At 37.7% G+C, this 17,093-nt stretch overlaps 2 pseudogenes; one reads left to right on the forward strand and one right to left on the reverse strand.

Moving 5' to 3' along the window:
- Positions 1-11,072, forward strand: part of LOC103074001 (14-3-3 protein zeta-like) — a 111,376-nt pseudogene extending 100,304 nt beyond the window's left edge.
- A 2,635-nt stretch (positions 11,073-13,707) lies between these two features.
- LOC103074275 (transcription elongation factor 1 homolog pseudogene) lies at positions 13,708-13,959 on the reverse strand (annotated as a pseudogene).
- Positions 13,960-17,093: the final 3,134 nt, after the last annotated feature.

Consider the following 17,093-nt stretch of genomic DNA (forward strand, 5'->3'; position numbering starts at 1 on the left):
GAATGCCTGCTCAACTGAAAAGAGCAATTTTCTCCTCGTGCCAGCAAGGTAACTCCTTAAGAGATAACATTCCTTTCTAAATCCTGTAAGGGGTCACGATGACCCACTACTCACCTTGTATGTGCAGATCTGGACTATGTAAACTGTCAATCTGTTACTTTGATGTGTGACCCTTTGTTCTGAAAATGTATATAACTGTGCTTTGACCTCTAACCAGTGGAACAATCCTCAGGGCTTTCTGAAAGACTGTCTGCCAGGTTATAACCCTCAGGTTGGCTCGAATAAAATTCCCTACTTCTTTCTTAGACTGACTATTAATTAATTTTTCATTGACAGTATAAACATTCTGGAAAAGGCAAAACTATAAGCACAGAAAAGAAATCAGTAGGTAGCAGGTTCTAGGGATTGGGAGCGTGTGAGATGTTGACCACAAAGGGGCAATGTGGGAAAATTTTCTTTGACTGATAGAATTGTTCTGTTTCTCGATTGTGGTGGTTGTTCTAAGACTTTATGCCTTCATTAAAACTCATAGACTTCTACACCAAAAAAGAGCAAATTTATTATATGTAAATTAAAATTAAAAGACATAAAAATTCAAGCGAATAAAAAATAGAGGAATTACAGAAGCTCACTTTGACACCTGCAAGGCATTGAGAAGGCATGGTGTAGCCTGGTGTGTGCAGGTGTCTGTGTGTGTGAGTGTGTGTATTTTTTATTGTTGTTGTTATTATTATTATCACTACCATTGCCTTGTTGTACCCAGATTTAGTTAGGTAACAAGACATGATTAGGCTTGTTTTCTTCTCTATCGTTTCCAATTTGGACCCAGAGAGAAAATTATTGCTAGATTTGCATTTTGTTGCTGTGAGAGTTTGTCTTGATTTACCCCTCTCATTTTATAAAGAGATGCTCATTTAGATTGATCAAGGGGGCTGACATAAAATCATCCAACTTACTTTGGAATCAGAATCTGAAACAGATCTAGCTTATTTGTTTATATTCCTATTTAATCAATTTCCCCATTTTAGCAAGGTTATATCCTAATATAACTCCTCATGTATTAATGTTGCTCATAGCTTCAGTCTTTGGAAATCTTGGGTATTTTGTATTGCTGTCATATACTTTTGGAAGTTAAAATTGTCCTTCAGTTAAATAAAGACAAGATTACCTAACTGCAGCATTAATAAAATTACAACTAGAAATTCATTTAAGTTCCTCTGAAGAAAATACACTTTTAAATTAAGATCATATAATTACCATTTTACTAGCCTTAAATTAAACTAGATCAATCCATGTACAAAAAACATTAGAAGTAAAACCATGAATCACTCTTTACTTCAGATGTTTCTTACTTAGAATTTGATTTTTGATTTGACTTTATATTTTGAAGTGTTATAATATTACACATTTAAATTGTGGAGTTTTGTCAAAGTTGGCTGAAAGGTATACCAAAATCAGATTTTTTAGAAGGTGAATGTCTGCTCATCATAGAAAAGGATTAGAATCCTGTTTTTATGTTCAAATTGAGAAAACATTCTTGAGATATAGACTCAGTTCAGGTGTTATCACAGCTGGACAATCTACTTCCCTGGGCATTTATTAAAAGTAAAACTGTGGAGAGGGCAAACCTCCATAAAGGATTAGAAAAATGGGAAGAAGCTTAGTCAGTGTCATTAATGTTTATGATAATACTAAGGTGACAGTTAAGGAAGAGAGGTGAGAATAGCATCACCCAAAGTGATATTTTCCCGCTTAGAAAATGTTTTCCCTGTAGAAACATTTTAGTAATTATTATTCCATTGCAATTTTGCTTTTTGCCTTTATTTCCAATTAAAAAGATGAAATGTAATCATATAGCTTTTTAAAAAAATGAACAATCTGAACAAGTTTTAAGCTATGGCATTGAGTCAGTTACTAAATCTAAAGTATTATTGAAAAATAAAAGGATTTATCCCTCAAATTATACTTATTGCAATTATAGTTATTCCAACAGCAGAGGTTATTTTACTTAATATTAGTGAGTTTTAACTTTATTAGACAAAGTAGCTTTAGCTATGCTGAGGGAAAAAAAATATCAAACTCTTACCTTAGTGGCTTTAAATAACAAAGGTGTACTTCCTGCTAAGGCTATAGCAAGTTGCAGTTTGAGCTGCTGTCCTGCACAGCTCCTTTCCAGGTAGGGCCTAAGAGGCCCAAACCCTTCCATCTTACAACTTTGTTATCTTGGAGTCTATTCCAACAGCATGGAAGGAGAACACAGAGCACAGAAAAGGCACACCTGATCTTTACTTCGTCAGGCTACAAGTGATGCAACCCAGCTGCTCACATTCTGTCAGAGAGAATTGTCCATATGATGGTCTCTAGATGCAGGGAGGCTGGGAAGTGAAGCTTAGCTGTGCTTGTGAGAATATGAAATAATTGGGTGAATAAATAGCGTATTCTCTGCCACATATTAAAAAAAATGTTCATGGCATTTTCTAGTTTCTATTAACATAAACAGATCCATTTACTTTGAAAAATGAAGTAAATAAAGTGGCTTGATTTTTTTGGATGCCCAACCACCATTTTCTAAGAATAGTTTCAGAGCTAAAATTTGCTCAAAGAATTTCAGACACCTTTGTTTTAGATCCAGTACCTTTTTACCACGGATAATTTAGGAGCTGAGTCATGCACTTGATTCGGAAGGAAGAAATGAGTTCTGATTAACAGTATCTCTGAGAGAGTTAATTATTCATATATATATCATATATATCTATATATCTATATTATATCTGAAAAGAAAATAAATCCTGAAAAACAATGTGCTTATATGAAAGAGATGTGAATGTTGGATTTCTGTGAAGCCATAGGATATCTTTATTTGTATTAAATCTATTTATTATTTTGTTTATTTATCCTCTAATTCATTCATGGACTCAGTAGAAAGTTATTGAGTCTCTAAACATAGGTCAGACACCCTGCAGAGCATAAGGATAAAGATGAAAATAAACATGTTCCCTCCCTTTAAAGAGGTTCTAATCTAGTTGGGGAGAGTTATTTCTCACTACTTAAAAACAAAAACAAAACATATAGAGTCAAGCAAGCACTTTTGAAATAGAAAGAACTTGTTCTGCAGAGGAGGAAAATTTGTCACCCTAAAATATATCTCTTTAGCATATTAATCGTTTTTAGCCGGTTACATTCTGAGAAGTGGCACTCTGAAAGGCTCTGAACACCAAGCAGGAGTTGCCCCTTTGTAAGAAACATTTACATTTGTAAGGGAAATTCCCATTTGTAAGGATGTCTCTCTCTTTGTCCTGGAATAGGAAGATGACCAAGTCTCTCAAAAGTCTTATCAATGGAGAAGGCAAGACTTAAATCTGCATCGCAGTCACCCAGTTGCCTGGTAACCTCCCAAAGCTGACTCTCCCCACCCTAGCATCCTCTTTAGGTGAGGAAGGTATTTAAGGTAAGGACTTTGGCCATTTTTGTGATTTACTCAGTTTTCCTGGATTTCTTAGGTATATATGTTATTAAACTTTGCTTGCTTTTCTCCTGTTAATCTGTCCTGTGTCAAGTTAATTCTTAGACCAGCCAGAAGAACCTAGAAGAGCAGAGGAAAACTTTTTCCTCCTTGACAGTTCAAAGTGCCACTGGGGACAGAGTTGAGGGTGCTACTAACTCTGCTTGGGAAAGAAATCAGATTATATTCTTACTGAGGGATGGGCCTACGTTTAAGATTGTTGTATATTTTCTATAAAAGTTTTGGAAAGCTGTCAGTGAATTTGTTTAGAACTGAGTAGGATGATAAGTGTCCTCACAATATATTTGAATGAAATAGTTCACCAACTCCAAAGACCATTTTGGGAATCAACAGACTTTTCTTTCTGGCTTTGGATATATGCTCCTAAATTGTAATTAGGCATACATGACTAGGTAAATATAGATTTATATAATCTAATTGGGATATTATTTATTTTCAAAAAACATTTTATTTAAAAAATCTGAGATAAAACATGGATATATTTCCATTAATAGAGCAATATGGCAGCACTTATGTAAAATCTCATATTTTTCAAAGTCAGTATTCCTGCAGAGAATATGAATCATGAACATGAACATACTGTTCTTTTGAATTTAATAGCATCACATAACTTTTCCACAAAAATTTTGACATTTAAAAATCATGTTAGTAATGGTACTTATGATGCCAAAAACTCAGCCTCTGTGCACAGGTGCTGAATTGAATATTGAAGACAGAGTTTGGGGTGAAGTAGAAAAGAATAGCTTTGTTGTTTTGCCAGCAAAGGGGGACACAGCAGGCTCCTGCCTCAAAAACTGTGTGTTCCAACGAGGGAGGAGTTTTATAGCAATGATTCAAGGGTGGGGTTGCTGATGAGATTAGGGTGTGTGTAGGACCTGCACTCCTTTAATCTGGCCTCAGGTGGTCTTCTCTGGAATGAAGAATGCTGACATCATCCATTTGTTCGGGGGTTTTAGTTCTGTAAAGAGCGCAAAGATATTATGTGTATCCCTTGAGGTGGAACCAAGACGCTGTCCCAAGCCTGCACTATTGTTTTTTGGCTACTCCTCCCTTGTCTCTGCATCCCCTCCCTTCCTTGTAGCAACTGTTCAAATCTGCCCTTTGGGACTTAGGGAAGGTCATGGAGGCTGGAGTCTTTTCCCTAAAGATAAGGAACGGGGGACACAGAAAGGCTTCCATGCCCAGGAGCCCCAAAGGGTCCTACTCGGTTTCACTTACAAAGGATAAAAAGTTACGTTAAATTATATTGTCATTAGTTGAAAAACACTATTTCTGCATTTTTGCCCTTGCTGTTATCTTCTCGTATACTCTCTTTCTGCCCCCATAAATTGTATATGTGTTCTTTCTCAGAATTAAGTTTTCTTAATATCATTATATTTTATAGATATTATCAAAATTCTTGCAGTCAGGATAGGCATATTTAGGTCAGGTTATGGGGCAAATGGCATAAGACATATTGAGAAAACAGTGGTTCTGGGAAATGACAGACCTAAAGGGTATGACATGTTGTTGGCTTAAACAATAGTCTAGAGTGACGAATACCTATTAATATGTGTTCTGAGGGCAAATGAAAAGTGAGGTGACAGAATATGGTATTAGTTTGAATTGGACAGGGCAGGTAAGATACAGAGGTCCAGGAGTAATAGAAGTTAGCATTACAGCATTAAGCTGAATGAGAATAAAAGACATTACATGGTGAGAATAGTTATTTAGATTTTGTTCATTTACTTGTGTGTGTGTGTGTGTGTATACGTGCATGTATGTGAATGTGTTGAGTGGGTGTGAATTTATTTCCTGACTTTATGAAGAAAGGATTCAAATCAATTATAAAACACACATGCTAAGACCTCTGCTTCTGGTCAAGATGGATTAACAGGGACAGAGTAGGATGCCTGAAACAAATGTAAGACAGGATAAAATGATGTAACCAAAAGCTGGTTCTTTGAGAAGACTAATAATATTGATAAACATCTAACTAGATTAACCAAGAAAAAAGAGAGAAAACACAAATTAGGAATAAAGAGAGATGACATCACTACAGATTCAGTAGATATATTTAGGGAATATTATAAACAACTCTATGCCAATATATTTGACTACTGAGAGAAAATAGATTCCTTGAATGACATAAACTATTAAAGGCTCACTCAAGAAAAACTAGATAATCTTAAAAGCCTTATATCTATTAAAGAATTGAATTTGCATTGAATTTGCATTTCTTAACACAAAGAAAACGTCAGGAAATTCTACCAGACATTTGGAGAAATAATATCAATTCTACATAAACTCCCCTAGAAAACTGAAGAGGACTGAATACTACCCAATTCATTTGATGACACCAGCATTTAAAAACAAACAAAAAAATCAAAAAAGAATAAAACAACTACACAATATGCTTTAAGAATATAGATGAAAAATGAATCCTTAATAAAATGTTAGCAAACCAAATCCAATAATACATAAGTTGAATATATCATGAACAAGTGGATTTTATCTGAGAAGGAAAGGTTGTTTGAACATTTGATAACTAACCAATGTTCAGAAAAAAAACACACGATCATCCCAATAGACACACAGAAATGCAATTGACAAAATCCAAACTCCATTGCTGATAAAACTGCCAGCAAACTGGGAATTGAAAGAAACTTACTTAAACTTGATAAAGACATCTACAAAACTCCTGTTGCTATAGTCATTTTCACAATACTGATTCTTCTAATCCAAGAACATGATATATCTCTCCATCTGTTTGTGTCATTTTTTATTTCTTTCATCAGCATCTTATGGTTTTCTGAGTACAGGTCTTTTACCTCCTTAGGTCTTTTATCTCCTTATTCCTAGGTATTTTATTCTTTTTTTGCAATGGTAAATGGGATTGTTACCTTACTTTCTCTTCTGATCTTCCCTTGTTAGTATATAGGAATGCAAGAGACTTCTGTGCATTAATTTTGTATCCTGCAACTTTACCAAATTCATACATTAGCTCTAGTAGTTTTCTGTGGCATCTTTAGGATTTTCTGTGTATAGTATCATGTCATCTGCTAACAGTGACATTTTTACTTCTTCTTTTCCAATTTGGATTCCTTTTATTTTTCTTCTCTGATTGCCATGGTTAGGACTTCCAAGACTATGTTGAATAAGAGTGGCAAGAGTGGACATCCTTTCTTGTTCCTGATCTTACTGGAAATGCTTTCAGTTTTATACCATTGAGAATGATGTTTGCTGTGGGTTTGTCATATATGGCCTTTATTATGTTGAAGTAGGTTCTCTGCCCACTTTCTGGAGGATTTTTATCATAAATCGGTGTTGAATTTTGTCAAAAGCTTTTTCTGCATCTATTGAGATGATCATATGGTTTTTATCCTTCAATTTGTTAATATGATGTATCACATTGATTGATTTGCATATAGTGAAGAATCCTTGCATCCCTGGGGTGTCCCACTTGATCATGGAAGAAAAATTGTACTGGACAGAGTTAAGCAGGAAAGAAAGACATTATTCGAGGCTGTTGCAACAGGGTAGAGAGATTAAACCCAATTCTGGGGAACAAAAGGCCAGAGGATTTTTAAGCCCTGGGGCAAGCTGATGGAAAACTACTGGAGGACTTTAGAGGAGGTTGGTCAATGTGTTAGGCCATCTGTGTTTGCTAATTGGAACTTATGGAAGATAGGCTTCTATCCTCCCACAAAGACTGGGAGATAGTGTCCCTATCTTTCTTGATGATTACATTTCAAAGGAATGGCTCCCAGGTCCCTGAGAAAGACATTCTTGAGTTGTAAAATGGACAAAAGCCTAGGAGAAAATTTATATCTCAAAGGGACAGAGAAATAATTTATGATTGAAAGCTTTCTAGAGTACTTGCTCTAAGAAAAGGGAGGTCAGAAGTTTATAGTCTTAAAAAAAAAACCTGTTTACAATTTAGTCAAACTGAGGGGAACTTTAAAGGCCTCAGGCCATCTTGGTCAACAGATTACTGAGAATATTACTCAGAAGTCTAGCCTACTTAACCTTTGCTGTTTTTGACAATTGTAGATTTAACTACTCAAAAGAGGATGAAAAGATTAACATAAATCCATCATCGTGGTGGAAAGCAATAACTTAGAGGATTGGTATATGGTATCTTTTTATATTAAAATACATGCAATTTTACTTATTTTAAGGACCTGAAATACTGCAGCATAATACAATGTAATAGTTCTACCTGAGGCTCATTACTGTGATTTATGATGATTTGGGTTTGCAATAATGATTCTTTTTTCTGACAGCTAGATGGATTCTAATTTGTTGTCCCTTTAATATATCTGACTTTATTCAACACAGTTGGCTTTACTATGAATATATTCAAAAATTATAAAATATTTTATTTTGTGGATTTTTTAATGTATAAAATTACAAATTATATGTTAATCTCAAAATTTTATGCCACATTTTGCTAAATTATCATGTTGAAATAGTATATTCTGAAAAGAGTAACAAAGTTTTGTTCATTCTTCTAACATAGGGTAGAAGAATAAAAAGTACATACTGCATGTTACTTTCTTTTTTTAATTAAATTTTATTGGAGTATAGTTGCTTTACAATGTGTTAGTTTCTACTGTACAGCAAAATGAATCAGCTATACATAAACATGTATCCCCTCTTTTTTGGGTTTCCTTCCCATTTAGGTCACCACAGTACACTAAGTAGAGTTCCCTGTGCTATACATTATGTTCTCATTAGTTGTCTAATAGTACCAGTAGTGTATATGTGTTAATCCCAGTCTCCCAGTTCCTCCCACCCCCCTCCCCTTTCCCCCTTGGTATCCATACATTTGTTCTCTCCATCTGTGTCTCTATTTCTGCTTTGCAAATAAGATCATCTATACCATTTTTCTAGATTCCATATATATGTGTTAGCATACGGTATTTGTTTTTCTCTTTCTGACTTATTTCACTCTGTATGACACTCTCTAGGTACATCCATGTCTCTAAAAATGACCCAGTTTCGTTCCTTTCAATGGCTGAGTAAACTGCATGTTACTTTCAAGAAAAACATTCATTTTTTGAAATATTTGCATTAATTAGGTATTGACTGAAAAAAAATGCACAACCTAAAAGTTGAGAATTATGTTTTATTTGGCAGACATACCGAGGACTTAAGCTGGGGAGATAGGCTCTCAGATAGCCCTGAGGGACTATTCTGAAGAGGTAAGAGAGGAGCAAGAATATACAGAAGTTTTTGCCAAAAAACAAACAAACAAACAAAAAAACCAGGTAGTTAGAACATGAAAAGATTACTATTAATTAAAGAAACACCAGAAGTCTCCTGTTCATGAATTTAGTGCTTTTCTATGTATGGGAAGATGCAAGAGAGTCTGAGCTCATTGAAATCCTTCCTTTGATAGACACCTTAATTATCTAGGTCCAGTATTCTGCTTTCTCCAACCTGAATCCCCTCAGGGTGTGGGGCCTGCTGCAGTGGCTAGTGGCTCCCCTGGGGCCAAAAGAATTTTTTTTTTTTTTTTTTTTTTGTGGTATGTGGGCCTCTCACTGTTGTGGCCTCCCCCGTTGTGGAGCACAGGCTCCAGACGCGCAGACTCAGCGGCCATGGCTCACGGGCCCAGCCGCTCTGCGGCATGTGGGATCTTCCCAGACTGGGGCATGAACCCATGTCCCCCTGCATCGGCAGGCAGACTCTCAACCACTGCGCCACCAGGGAAGCCCAAGTCTATTGTTTTTGATATCACAGGCAACATTCTTTGTCCACAAAGGTGAATTTAAGAATTAAGTGATATCATTAATTATAGGAAATGCTGATTATGTACAACTTTTGTTGTATTATATACAACTTTGTTGTAACTATGGAGGTTACAGTACTTGTGGTAAAAGTGATTTAGAAGGAAACAGAGTGACCCAAGGCAGTCAAACCCAGGCGATCACCTGAATAAGTGAGAATTATTCCCAAACCCTGTAAAAGACTGGAGAAAAATTTACTAAGGAGGTTGGTGATGGGATAAACATTTATCATTTCCTGAGCTGAAATTTCTGCAAGAGTTCATAGGATCAGTTTGGAATCCTCCACAAGGAAAAAGAACCTACTATAATGAATTTAAGGATCAAGGCGTAACACAATTATTACTTCTTTCATATTCACTTTGCCACAAATTGAAGACAGAAACACAGAGCCTGTGAGCAGCGAGATCCAGGAACAGTTTCAGCCTCCCCACTGCCATTGCTCAGAGCCAGCAGGACTCCTCTCCATCCACCACCATCCACTTCTGGCACAAGCTTCCAGTCACGGATGAAAACATGCTGGTGCAGAGGCCAAACTGAGCAAGCAAGCTGAGTGATATGTTGACATGGCAGCCTGCGTGAAGTCTGTAACTGAGCAAGAAGCCAAATTAATCTTCTCTCAGTAGCTTATGAAAATGTTCTGGAGCCCATAGATCATCTTGGAGGGTTGTCTCAAGTACTGAGAAAATGATGGAAGGTTCCAATGGCTTGAGAATACAGAGAGAAAATTGAAAGTGATCTCCGAGATATCTGAAAATGATTTACTGTCTCTTTTGGAAAAAATTCTTCATCCCCAGTATTTCACAAACCCAGAGCAAAGTCTTCTACTTGAAAATGAAAGGAGACTACTACTGTTACTTGGTCAGTTTACTGCTGGTGATGACAAGAAAGGATTATGGAGCAGTCACAGCAAGGCTACCAAGAAGCTTTCCAAGTCAGAAACAGAAAATGCAACCAAAAACATCCTATTGTATTGGATCTGGGCTGTAAGTTCTCTGTTCTATTGTGCAATTCTAAACTTCCTGGATAAAGCCTGCTCTCTTGCAAAGAGAGCTCTTTTCCCCTCCAGTTTTATTTAAATATAATTCAAATATAACACTATATGTGTTAAGGTGTACAACATAAAGCTTTAAAAAATGTATATGTTGCAAAATGATTATCATAGTAAGTTGAGCTAACATCCATCACCTCACATAATTATAATTTTTTTTTCCTTGTGATGAGAACTTTTAAGATTTACTGTCTTAGCAACTTTTAAATATACAGTACTGTTAACTATAGTCATCGTGTTGTACATTATACCCCAGAACTTATTTATCTTACAACTGGAAATTTATACCATTTGACCATCTTCACCCAATTATGCCCCCGCCCCCAGCAACCACAATTCTGACTCAGTTTCTATGAGTTTATTTTAGATTTCACATATAAGTGAGGTCATATGATATTTTTCTTTCTCAGTCTGACTTATTTCAGTTAGCGTAATGCACTCAAGGTCCATCCATGTTTTTGCAAATGGTAGAATATCCTTCTTTTTAATGGCTAAATAGTATTCCATTGTATATGTATACCACATTTTCTTTACATATTCATCTGTCAATAGACTTAAGATTGTTAAGTCAGCTTTTGATGAAGCCATTGCTGAGCTTGATATGTTAAGTAAAGAATCACACAAAGACAGCATGCTAACAATGCAGTGACTGAGAGGCAGCTTGACATTGTGAACATTGGATGCCCAAGTGGACAAGTCTGAAGCAGGAGAAGGAGGGGAAAATTAACCAGTCTCCCAACTTTTGTCTATCTCATTCTGAAATTTACACATTTGTTATCCATACTTCCCCACAGATAGATTTTTTTTATGACAAGTATGTTAATTTTATTTGAATTTCTATTTTTTCCCATAAGGTTTTTATGTTTAATGATAGGGGAATAGAGTCAGTTAACATTTAGAAATTTACCTGCTTTTTCCCTTTTCTTTCTTTCTTTTTCTTTTTTTTTTTTTTAATTTTATTTAATTTTATTTTTTTTTGCTGTGCACGGGCCTCTCACCGCTGTGGCCTCTCCCGTTGGGGAGCACAGGCTCCGGACGCACAGGCTCAGCGGCCATGGCTCACGGGCCCAGCCGCTCTGCGGCATGCGGAATCCTCCCAGACCGGGGCATGAACCCGTGTCCCCCTGCATTGGCAGGCAGACTCTCAACCACTGTGCCACCAGGGAAGCCCTTCTTTTTTTTAAATTTTTCATTCTGACTTGCTTTGTTTTTTAATTTATTCAGCTCTTGTTTTAACAAGATATTTTATCTTGCTGAAATAAATTTTGTTGTTTCTTCATATAGGTTTTGAACTTTTGTTACCTTTTCCTAGCTATTTTATCATTTGGCTATTGCCAATTAGATTTTTTTAAATTGAGATATAATTGACATATGACATTAGTTTCAAGGTGTAAAACATAGTGATTTGATATGTATATATATTGTAAAATGATTACCACAGTGTCTAGTTGACATTCATCACCACATATAATTTTTTTTTCCTGTGATGAGAAGTTTTAAGGTCTACTCTCTCAGTAACTTTCAAATATACAATACAGGCAGGGCTTCCCTGGTGGCGCAGTGCTTGAGAGTCCGCCTGCCGATGCAGGAGACGCGGGTTCGTACCCCGTTTCGGGAGGATCCCACGTGCCGCGGAGCGGCTGGGCCCGTGAGCCATGGCCGCTGGGCCTGCGCGTCCGGAGCCTGTGCTCCGCAAATGGGAGAGGCCACGACAGTGAGAGGCCCGCATAACGCAAGAAAAAAAAAAAAAATATATATATATATATATACAATACAGGCATATCTTGGAGATATTGTGGGTTCAGTTCCAGACCACAGCAGTAAAGTTATCATTACAATAAAGTGAGTCACATAAATTTTTTGGTTTCCCAGGACATATAAAAGTTATGTTTATACGATACTGTAGTCTATTAAGTGTGCAATAACATTATGTCTAAAAAAATAATGTACATACCTTAATTAAAACATACTTTTTGCTGAAAATGCTAACCATTATCTGACAATGCAGGATTGCAACAAACCTGCATTTTTGTAAAAAATGTAATATCTGTGAAGTGCAGTAAATTCAAGTGCAATAGAACAAGGTATGCTTATACCATATTATTAGCTATAGTTGCCATGCTATATATTATATCCCATGACTTATTTATTTTATAACTGGAAGTTTGTACCTTTTGGTGCCCTTCATCCATTTCACATCCCCCACCCCCTGTTTCCCCTTTGGAAACCACCAACCTGATCTCTGTATTTATGCATTCATTGTTGTTGTTGTTTTTTGTTTTTTAGATTCTACATATAAGTGAGATTGTATGGTATGTCTTTCTCTGACTTATTTCACTTAGCATAATGCCCTCAGGTTCCATCCAGGTTGTTGCAAATGACAAGATTTCCTTCTTTTTTATAGCTAAATAATATTCCATTGTATATATACATACCATATTTTCTTTGTCCATTCATCCATTGATGGACACTTAGTTTGCTTCCATGTCTTGACTATTGTAAATAATGCTGCAGTGAATGTGGGGGAGCAGATAACTTTTCAAGTTTCCTTTGGATAAATATCCAGAAGTGGAATTTCTAGATCATATGGTAGTTCTATTTCTAATTTTTTGAGGGAACGCCATACTGTTTTCCCTAATAGCTGCACCAATTTACATTCTCAGTAACAGAGCACAGGGATTCCCTTTTCTTTATATCCTCATGAACACTTGTTATTTCTTACCTTTTTGATAATAACCATTTTTGTGTGTGTGTGTGTGTGTGTGTGTGTTGGCTGCTTTATTTAAGGGCCAGTGACTGACAGCTATCCCCAACCCAGCCCCTCCCTCCTCTACAAAAGTGGCCAAACATGAAAACAGGCCACTCTGCCAGGGGGCCTGTGGGGCTGTGGCTTGAATCCCAGGCCACAGGCCTTGGAAGGCAGGGAAGGAGGATGGGTAGTCAGTCCAGTTCAAATGGACAAGTGCTGGTGAGGTGGGGGAAGATGCTGGAGAGTCCTGAGGCAGCCTCTGCTGGGCTTGCCCTCACCTAGGATGTCAGGACACAGGTCCCTGGAGGAGCCAAGACCCCAAAGCCAGGGGGCCAGGTGCCAGAGGAGGGAGCAAGTCAAAGGCTTTTGGAGTCAAGGGAAGCAGTTCAGGACCCTGGAGCACAGCAACCCTTCAACACTACCCCATGCTCACGAGGACACCGCCAGAGTCACACCTGCAGCCACACCCACACTTACACCCACACCCACATCCATGCCAATTCCACATACACACAGGGCTGCAAAGGCCCTGGACCCACACCCTGGACCCTGGAATGTCTCTGGATTGGTACCCAGCAGGTGAGGCTGCCAAGGGGGTGGGTCCTCTGTGTTGCTAGTGATTGGCTGCCTCACAGGCATCTATCCAATTGCTGTACACGTCCACTGGTTCTGACAGATAAGTGATGGACATCTGAAATTCTTCTAGGCACATGGTACAAGAGATGACTCCAGTGTTGTGGGCCCGGTCCATTTTCATGTCACAAGACTTCTCGTGGTTGCAGAAGGGGCAGGTGAACTGGGCATCTAGGGAGACTGTCATCTTCTTCCTGGGGGGTGGCTTCTGTTTTGACTTTCTGCGCACCATGTCTGCAGGAGGGCAAACCTGCACTTGCCGACCCTCATTGCAACAGCCTTGTTCACCCGGGAGACAGTGAATTCCAGCTTCTGGCAGAAGCCGATAACAACCATTTTGACTGGTGTGAGGTGATACCTCATTTTGGTTTTAATTTGCATTTCCCTAATGATTAGTGATGTCGATCACAATTTCATGTATCTGTTGGCCATCTGTATGTCTTCTTTCGAAAAATGTCTATTCAGATTCCCTGCCCATTTCTTAATCAGATTATTTGTCTTTTTTGCTATTGAGTTGTATGAATTCTTTATATATTTTGGATAGTAACCCTTTATTGGATATATGATTTGCAAATATTTTTTTTCCATTCCATTGTTTGCCTTTTCATTTTGTTGGTGTTTTCCTTTGCTATGCAGATGCCTTTTAGTTTGATGTAGTACCACTTGTTTATTCCTGCTTTTGGTATCAAATCCAAAAAATCATCACCAAGACCTATGTCAAGGAGCTTAAAGCCTGTTTTCTTATAGGAGTTTTATGATTCCAGGTCTTATATTCAAGTCTTTAATCCATTTTGAGTTGATTCTTATGTATGGCCTAAAATAGTGGTCCAGTTTCATTCTTTTGCATGTGGCTGTCCAGTTTTCCAAACACCATTTACTGAAGAGACTGTCCTTTCCCTATTACCTATTTTTGGTTCCCTTGCCATAAATTAATTGACTGTATATGTGTTGGTTTATTTCTGGGCTTTCTACTCTGTTCCATGGATTTATGTGTCTGTTTTTATGCCAGTACCATACTGTTTCAAGTAATATAGCTTTGTCATGTAGTTTGAAATTGCAGCATATAATGAATGCCTTTAGCTTTGTTCTTTCTCAAGGTTGCTTTGGCTTTTTGGGGTCTTTTGTGGTTCCATAAAAATTTTCAGATTGTTTGTTCTATTTTTGTGAAAAATGCCATTGGAATTTTGGTAAAGATTGCATTGAATCTGTAAATTGCTTTGTGTAGTATGGGCATTTTAACAATATTAATTCCTGTAGTCCATGAGCATTGAATAGCTTTCCATTTTTTATGTGTTGTCCTCAATTTCTTTCATCAATGTCTTATAGTTTTTCGAGTACAAGTCTTTTACCTCCTTGGTTAAATTTACTTCTAGGAATTTTATTCTTTTTGATGCAATTGTAAATGGCATTGTTTTCTTAATTTCTCTTTCTGATAACTTGTTATTAGTGTAGAGAAATGCAACTGATCTTGTATATTGATTTTGCATCCTGCAACTTTACTGAATTTATTTATTAGTTCTCAAGAGTTTTTTGGTGGAGCCTTTTGGGTTTTCTATATATAATATCATGTCATCTGCAAATAGTTACAGTTTTTTGTTTTTTTTTAAAGAAGATGTTGGGAGTAGGAGTTTATTAATTATTTATTTTTGCTGTGTTGGGTCTTCGTTTCTGTGTGAGGGCTTTCTCTAGTTGTGGCAAGCGGAGGCCACTCTTCATCGCGGTGCATGGGCCTCTCACTATTGCAGCCTCTCTTGTTGTGGAGCACAGGTGCCAGACGCGCAGGCTCAGTAGTTGTGGCTCATGGGCCTGGTTGCTCCACGGCATGTGGGATCCTCCCAGACCAGGGCTTGAACTCGTGTTCCCTGCATTAGCAGGCAGATTCTCAACCACTGTACCACCAGGGAAGCCCCAAATAGTTACAGTTTTACTTCTTCCTTTCTAATTTGGGTGTCTTATACTTCTTTTTCTTGTTTGATTATTGTGTCTAGGGCTTTCAATACTGTGTTGAATAAGAATAGTGAGAGTGGGCATCTTTGTCTTGTTCCTAATCTTAGAGGAAAAGCTTTGATGTTAGCTGTGGGCTTGTCATATATGGCTTTTATTATGTTGAGGTATGTTCCCTCTATAACCACTTTGTTGAGAGTTACTTGCATCTTGAGGTGATCAATATGGATATGTGAAATTTTTATACATAATACTTTTGCTATGTTGTGGCTTTGCAAGGACTTGTGTTAAAACTGCTTCTATGTCTAAGGAAAGAAAACTGCATGCCTATTGGTTTGTCCTGATGCGGGATAGGAAATAAAATTGGTTCCTGTCAAAGATTTGGTTGTTGTGGGTATTTTAAGATTTGGAGAAATTATAGGACTATAGTAAAAATAGATCCCCCATGGATATTATTACCAAACATGTTTGTTTTGCCTGATGCACAGCAAGCCAAAAGGCTGAGACACTGAGGTTTGTAGCAAAGAGAGAGTTAATTGGTAAGGCACCCAAGTGAGGAGATGGGAGAACAAGGCTCAAACCTGCCTCCCCTAAGGCAAGGGGATTGTTGTATTTGTGTATAAAGAATAAAGAAGCAGGGTGGTCTGAGTCACGGGGAGTGTGGGGAGCTTGGGGAAATGTGATTGGAAAAAAGTGCAATAATCATTGTTCTGCACAGGCGTAACTCAGCTACAGGCCTCTGCACATTCGAAAGGTCACTGAGTGGACACTTCTGCACGTCCAGCTGGAGGGTCAGTCTTAACCAGCTCAGCTGGAACTTGACACAGCTGACTCTCAGCTCAGCTTGTGCTAGACACAGGTGACTGCACATTCCTGGAAAATAACTCAGGCAAACATCTTATTGTTTGGGCTGTGTGCAGCTTGGAGGACATATAAGTCTTAAAATGACCTTTATTGGTAAGGGCAGATGAAATGGATTTAACCCAAGATTTCATTACATTTTTTTTTTTTTTTAAACCTAGGACAGAAATTGTTGACATATAGTGTTCCTTCTTCACATTTTTTTCTCTCATAACTTTTTTAAAAAATTTTTTAATTAATTTATTTATTTATTTTTGGCTGTGCTGGGTCTTCATTTCTGTGCGAGGGCTTTCTCTAGTTGCGGTGAGCGGGGGCCACTCTTCATCACAGTGCTTGGGCCTCTCACTGTCGCGGCCTCTCTTGTTGCGGAGCACAAGCTCCAGATGCGCAGGCTCAGTAGTTGTGGCTCACGGGCCTAGTTGCTCCGCGGCATGTGGGATCTTCCCAGACCAGGGCTCGAACCCATGTCCCCTGCATTGGCAGGCAGACTCTCAACCACTGCGCCACCAGGGAAGCCCTCATTACATTTTGAACCATGTGTATCTGTGGAGTACAAAATCT

This window comes from Lipotes vexillifer, unplaced genomic scaffold (genome assembly GCF_000442215.2).
Source record: "Lipotes vexillifer unplaced genomic scaffold, Lipotes_vexillifer_v1.1 scaffold190, whole genome shotgun sequence".
NCBI classification, from domain to species: Eukaryota; Metazoa; Chordata; class Mammalia; order Artiodactyla; family Lipotidae; genus Lipotes; species Lipotes vexillifer.